The sequence below is a fragment of the Dermacentor andersoni genome, chromosome 11, assembly GCF_023375885.2.
Source record: "Dermacentor andersoni chromosome 11, qqDerAnde1_hic_scaffold, whole genome shotgun sequence".
Taxonomy (NCBI): domain Eukaryota; kingdom Metazoa; phylum Arthropoda; class Arachnida; order Ixodida; family Ixodidae; genus Dermacentor; species Dermacentor andersoni.
Window position 1 is genome coordinate 23,831,639 of NC_092824.1, and position 7,327 is coordinate 23,838,965.

General features: G+C 43.2%; 1 long non-coding RNA gene across 1 annotated transcript; it reads left to right on the forward strand.

Moving 5' to 3' along the window:
* The first annotated feature begins 738 nt into the window (after positions 1-738).
* LOC129381413 (uncharacterized) lies at positions 739-7,094 on the forward strand. The gene is made up of 2 exons (XR_008609605.1): positions 739-1,540; positions 6,147-7,094. It is a non-coding gene; the product is annotated as an uncharacterized lncRNA (long non-coding RNA).
* The last annotated feature ends 233 nt before the right edge of the window (positions 7,095-7,327 follow it).

Below are 7,327 nucleotides of genomic sequence, written 5' to 3' on the forward strand. Positions count from 1 at the left end.
CCTGCTCTGTGTCTAAACCAATGTTCGATACACACTCCTCGCCCCACCCACCCTTAAGTGATCAGTAACAATGAGCACCATGATCAAGTTCCACATGTGCAAACAGTCAAACCCCCCAAGTTATGAACAGAAAAAGATTGCTCAGAGTACATATGGATCAGGTTGGGCCTATTCATGGCCACCTATGCCAGGACACTCATACGGAACTTTTTAGCTTCCTCATAAGTCATTTTCTAGCGGAGTAACGTTGCTGCATAGGTCGGCATACTCTTTCACCAGTACAGCAACTCATGCTCACTTCACAATAATTTCACTGTTGTGACATAGAGTATTAGTGAGTGATGACAGGTGTCAGTGGGTGCGAGTCTGAACGGTAGTGTGCGTTGGCGAGTTTGAGTGGACATGAATGTGGACAGGAATGAGTGCCTTGATGTCTGTATGAACAAGTGTCAGCAACGGTGACTGAGCGAGTATGAACATGAGTACCCGCCGTGGTTGCTCAGTGGCTATGGTGTTAGGCTGCTAAGCACGAGGTCGCGGGATCGAATCCCGGCCACGGCGGCCGCATTTCGATGGGGGCGAAATGCGAAAACACCCGTGTACTTAGATTTAGGTGCACGTTAAAGAACCCCAGGTGGTCGAAATTTCCGGAGTCCTCCACTACGGCGTGCCTCATAATCAGAAAGTGGTTTTGGCACGTAAAACCCCATAATTTAATTTTTTTTAAATTATGAACATGAGTGACTGTTGGTGAGTGTGATTGGATGTAGTAGAAGAATAGCATTGTGGTGAGTTGGTCTAAGTTGGCCAGTTGGTCAAACTGGTGAGTGCTTCGTGCAGCAAAAATGATGCCCTGGACGTGAGTACGTATGTGTCAGTGCCAGTGATTGGTGGTAGGTGTGAGTGGCTGCCAGCAAGTGTGAGCGGAAGTGAGCATGAATGCAAGTGTGTTAGTAAGTATGAGGGGGTGTGAGTAAGAATGCGAGTGCACGTGAGTGAGCGAGTATATAGCCTGCAAAAATATGGATGAGTCGGTGCGAAGGAGTGTCAGCTTATTTTGCCGACCTATGCATTCTTGAGACCATAGTCTCTGCGGCTTACCACAAAAAGCTCCGACATCTTTTAATCAGGCACTTTTCTTTTTATAACGCAGTGCAATTCAGTTTTTCTAGTTTTGCACTTACCAGAATTTTTTCTTTGTTTGCTGGTATGATTCTCAGTATTATTCCCTTGTTCTGACTGCTTTGTGTTGGTTCGTTGACTTATGACAAGTAAATTTTCTTTTTCTTTGGGAGTCGGGAGGGGGGTGAATGTTGGCTGTAATATGCTATGCATTAAATAGTACTTTCTTGTGGACTAGCTGGTTCATACTTGAATTATTAACGTGCTGTGCAGGATGTACAAGGAAAAGGAAAGAGCACAGGACAGTGCAAAGCCCAGCTACGATAGCCAGCAAGAAACGTGGTGATCTGTGACAACAGAAAAAGGTCGGCCGAACAGGCGGGGGAGGAAGTGTGTCATGCCCCTGTACTTTATATTGGTAACAATTTTTCTCTTTCATTCTTTCGGTAGTTGAGCTGTCGTGTCCCCTTTTCCTTTTCTTGTGCTTCTTGCACAGCATGTTAATAATTCAACTATGCATGAAGCCTGCATACTTTCGTCTTTTATTTCATGTTATTCTTAATATAGTTTCTGTCTCACTGAAAGCACTTGTTTGTAATATGTTTAAACAAACTTTATTTACACCTGTTGCTAGCCTCACATATGCTGTATGTTAAAGCGTCCTTATTTTTTCTATGTAGCGTCTCATATTTAGTGCTATCATGCCTAATTTTTATATGTTGGTCATCTGCATTACTCTGCATCCCTTCGTTATGCAATGCCTTTTGGGGTATGCAAGGTATTTGAAGAAATAAATCTGTCACGTACAACAAGGCTTGAGTTGACGTTTCTTAGTGGATATTTAGATTGCTGTTCAGGTCAGATGTTTTCTGAGCCTTTTTTTGTAAACCCGGATCATACCATCATGCAATCACCAGATATCTCAGTCTCCTCAAATGTTCTGGAGGAGTGTCTCTACGAGTGTGAAGGCATTGTGTCACTCCGTCACTTTCTGTGGTACCATAATTTCTTTGAACTGACCTACAACGAACAAACATAATTTATTTGAATTGACCTCCAACAAACACTTAGCACGAAGTGTGAAATGTCTCTGAAACTGTCACTTTCGCAGTTGTTTCATTACATACTGCCTGTGAATGCACAAAATATGTAGTCGCGTCAGCGGAGAAAGGTGCACAGGAATTCTGACTTGCCCGACAATGCTGCCCATCTAATGCCGTGGCAACTCTCAGCTGCACATAACTAGCAAAGAATTCAATACATAATACAGCATTCTACACACCGACACCTGACATGCGTTATGATGACGACACGTTTTGTAGTGAAATGGGCGCTGTTCTTTTCCATGTGTACCTCATTTTCACATCTTACCTTGTCTACAACTCCAGCGCCATTATTTAGTGCTAACAGAGAAGAACCATTACAAAGGCATGCAGGAGAGTGGAGGCAAGTGGAGGGAAAATGTGCAGTAGAAGGCTCTGTGCATCCTCTCACCGAGATGTTACATGGATGTGCTGAGGGCATCAGATAAACAAGCTGGCACTCTTGCCTGTCATGCTGCGTAGCTTCGTTTATTTGTGCCACTGTTCATCACTTTTTTCCAAGTGTAGCCAGGCAAGAACTTGACAGAAACAGGATGGCTATGCACTTGGCTGAATGAAAGCCATGGCCCTGAAGTCCGTGGCTTTAGTTTCATTGAGCAATTTAAATGCTGCATGTCAAAAGAGTCCTCTTAGGAAGTTTGGAATTAAATATAGTCTATTCGATGTCCAATGGCACTATACCACCATGAAGCACTGCTTAGCATGCATACTGACCAGCCACATTAATGTGTGGTTTCTGAGGAAAAACACGTCTTCCTCCTTGCATGTGCCTTAGGCCTTCTGGAAAAGAGCCCATATTTTGATGATGCAAGTATCTGGCTTTCTTGCACAAATCTCAGGGTACGTCCAAACATGTTTTTGCCATGCTGAATTTCTGCGTGGTACAGTAAAGGCTTTGAAGATAGTCAATTTGCTCTGCTTGCAGACAATGAGGCACAAGGCTTTAATTTCGAAATTTCAGTGATGAGCTTTGTTTTGCAAAATGGTAGCTACCTTGAGTGTCAGCACGAATGTCGCCTACGGGTGTTAAACATGGCCAACCCAGACAGTAGAGAACAATCACTTGGCACTGGTGATACTTGCAGGAGGAGAGACTAGTATTTGCAGAAATTAATTGATAGAAAGGGAGACCTCGCATGTCAGACTTGAGTGCTTCAATGGCAGTAGTAGAAACTTCCCAGTCTACCCTGTTTCATTTCTCTCATGATGACCATGGTTCAGCTTGCAGTGATAAACAGTGGTAGAACAAACAATGCCACTGGAGTCAATGTTTCAACAAGGGGACTTGTCTTTGGCTTGTATTGGTGGAGTGACATGCCCTGTCAAAGGCAAGACCCCTTGTGAAAACAGTGGCTTCAGCAACATTGTTTGTTCTACCACTGTTCATCACTGCAAGCCTCCATCTTTTCGTGATCTTCTTTTTCGTTTGCAGTTCAGCCTGAGTTCATTTTATTATTGCGACACTTTTATTATTGTGATGCTGGTTCCCATGAACTTGCATATTGCTCAGCAGTAGTTGTCACAGGCTTTGCATTGTCTTCATTTGTGGCAAAGCGAGAGTGCACAGAAAGGAATAGTTTCTAGGAACTTGTGCTTTTAGTGCAAATTTTGTTTTTATCTGCTTAGCACCTAACTGCACAATTGAGCATACACTGATAACCTGTAGTAACTTCCTGCATCTAACGTTGGGAAGTTGAATCTGCGTGTTTGCCTCTTATTTATATTTGGAGCTGCACTTCAGGTTCCAGTTCATCTACCAGATAGGTGGCTTGCTTGTAGAACTGCGAAATTAGTTCTTAGGCGTCCACTCTTTTGTCGGCAGGAAAGGTGCATGTATGCCAACACCCTTCTAGCCCTTGTGGACGTCAGTGCACTACTTCTGAAAGAGGTGCCTCTAAAGAATGAGTAAGCACCACCAAGTCTGCCAAGCAAACAATTGCTACCAGGAACTTGCCATCACTGAATGTAGCACAAGGTGCCTTTGCTTTCGCAGAGCTCTGTATCTCTCTTTGGTTGGCAATAATACAGAGTGTTTCACAAACTGCAAAGTAACATTGAAACCGGATAATGTTGTCATGCCACTCAACCCACCTAGTCTCGCAAAGGCTCCTAAGTTAACCAGAAAGAATCCTCTACTGGTGCATCTTTGGCACTACTTCATTTTGGTGAGGCAGTGAAGAAAGAAATCACCTCTTTCTTAATGCTAACAGCATTTGTGACAGCTTGAAGTCTTGGGGGCTTCGCCAAAGACAAGTTGAGCGTATGGGTGAAGCAGAGCCACTGTACCACACTTCGCACGTAGCGCTTGATTTCAGATGCTGCACCAAACAGATCGGATATCATAATGTTACATTACAGCCATCACTAGTTATGCCGATAAGACCTGAAGCCTTCAGTGTTATGCGCAACCCGTTCTCCAAGTACAGCCCCTGTCAAGATGATCTCACTGACACTTATAATGATGCCAGGCATCACCACTACTATGGTCCATAAACTGTGCAGCCTTCTTGTACCACATTACATTACTGTGGACATATTGCAAGCCCAGTCTTAGCTGCATTAGTGAACTGCATTTCACTGAATGTAACATTGTAATGCTTAAAAAAATGACACTGCACGGATTGCACACAAGGGCACGAGAGGGTGGCGACACTGACAAGCGCAACACTAATAAACGTAAAACGGACAAGCGTGCATGACCCCCCGTGTTACCGTCTCTTGCCCTTGTCTGGGTTTTGTGCAGCATCTATTTCCTGAGCATTATGAGCCAACTAGCCCCAAGTTTTATTGCAACACTGTAAATTCCAGATTCTTGAACGTGTTGTACGAGCATACCATGAACTCTGTCCCCACAGCCTCTTGTCAATTTATCGTGCTATAGGTCAATTGTTTTTCTAGTGTATATTTTGTTTTAGCTGATGTGGTAGCAAGATTTTTCTGAGGTTCTGTAGCTACACTGGAGTCCCGAATGCCCAAGGGTTCCCAAAAAATTGCCCTCACACAAGGTTAATAAGGCTCCTTTTATGCAATCCAGACGCATTCAATTCTCTGTCAGTGAACCAGTATGCCTTGGCATCCTGGAAAAATTATGAATTTTATGTCAGGTTCCAGGTGGCTTCAGTTGTCATTGTGAAGTCGTCAAGCAGAGATTTGATTGAAATATCTTTTTTTACATGCACTTGCACAAGCAAGAATGTTCTTTTCAGTTTTAACTGCTGCTTTCTTGCGGTCCATCTTAACCCTGTAGCCTCGCAATTTTTTTTAGAGGCTTTGTCACGGGTTTCTGCAGCTGAACGTCTTCTAGAAGCTTCCTACGATGCTACAGCATACAGTATTTTCAATACAGAACTTTTTCAGAGTTTGACAAGACAAGCCACATAAGTTTATCTGGATGTGAGGGGCACACATATTTTTCGAAGACAGAGTGAGGCAAGCTTGTCGCTGCATTTACGACTGCTAGTTTGCAACCACCTTTATGTTTGTACCAGCACTCAGAGCTACAAACTGAGCCATGTACAGCGTGCTGTTGCCAGAATTCTATGCATGATGTGTGCATTTGGTGAGTGAAAGCAGCGACGGGGCCAGAGGAGGTTGTGTTGCAAAGGCAGGTTGGCTGACGTCATGCTCGTTCCCAAGTTTTTTTGCTCCATGTTTTAAGTCCATGCCAATTCCAAAGCTGAGAGCAATGGCGGGCGTAGCATGGCGAGCATTCTTCTGCACGGGCCTGGCGGCACAGCTAAGATCGCTAGCACAACTTTGAGCTCTGTAGGAATAATGAAAACGGAAGTCACGAGGGCAAGGCAAATAAGTTCTAGTAAATAACGTAGTTTGTGCAGAAGCAGCATTTGATTCCTGAAGGTTTTTTTTTTGTGTGTGTGCAAAGTGCATGTATTTAAAATTTTAAATGTCTCTTTCATGCAGGAACTGGACAAGAACATTTCCGTGATGCCCCAACTTTAGTGAGATGTACAGTGGCTAATCAAGGATAGGCCGGGCCAAGCATGACAAGATAGCTTAGGCTAAGTGTGTGGGCATTGACATCAGCCTTTTGTTGTGCCAGCCACTGGCCAATGTTTTACCTCGCATGGCCCGACATAAATTCTTGTATGGATCCGATACATTAGCACACCCAGGATTATTGTCTGGGCGTGGGGCAAAATTTGGCAAGACATAATAACATATACGTAAGAAATAACATTTCAATTTACAGATAGTTATGGGGGAGGGCTGTGAACCCAGGGCGATTTTGGGAAGACTGACAAACTTTTTTTAAAACACCTCCATAGCAGATAGCACAATTTTGCATCTCGCTGAGGTAGATAGTGCAATTTGATTACTCGCAGAGGTAGACATTATTTTCATGAATAACTGAAATGCATAATCGAAAAGGACAAGTTTATTCATTTAAATACCTTATAAGCACCAAAAGGAATTGCATAATGGAGGGATACACAGGAATGCAGTTTACTAACACAAAAAAATAAAAGTAATGGCACTAACGATGATGCACCATGTTAGGAAAAAAGAAGGAAGTAGCATACTACATATGCAAGAGGCTAGCAGAAGGTATAAAAGAATATTTCATCTTTATAAGTACTGAAAGAAAAATTATTTTTAGGGAAAAATTATTATAAAAGAAAAGAAAGAACGCATCCATGCTTTACAGATAGCTCTAACAGCCCACAATTCCCTATCCCTCTCCTAAAAACGTGTTAAAAAATATTTTACAAAAGGACATAGGGCATCGAAAGCAACAGTACTGTCTTGGAAACAAGGAAACAAATTACAAATGCAGGTAATGGCACGCTGGGGGAACTCAATTAAATGATGTAAAAAACATGAATTATTAAAGGACGTTGCAAATTTGCATGACTGGCCTTGGATGTTGTATCTCAAGGAGACCATTCCCCAGGTCAATGGCTCTTGGGGAAGCCGAGTGTCCTGCCCTCCTCTCCCACCCCTTCGTTAGTTGAATGCCATGTTCACTCAACATAGATGATGCTCAGTTCAATGTGGTGTTCTGACTCATGCTTTTCTATGAGATGCTTCCTCGTTGATGCGTACGAGCACTTGCTGCACTTGAACGGCTTCACGCCAGTATG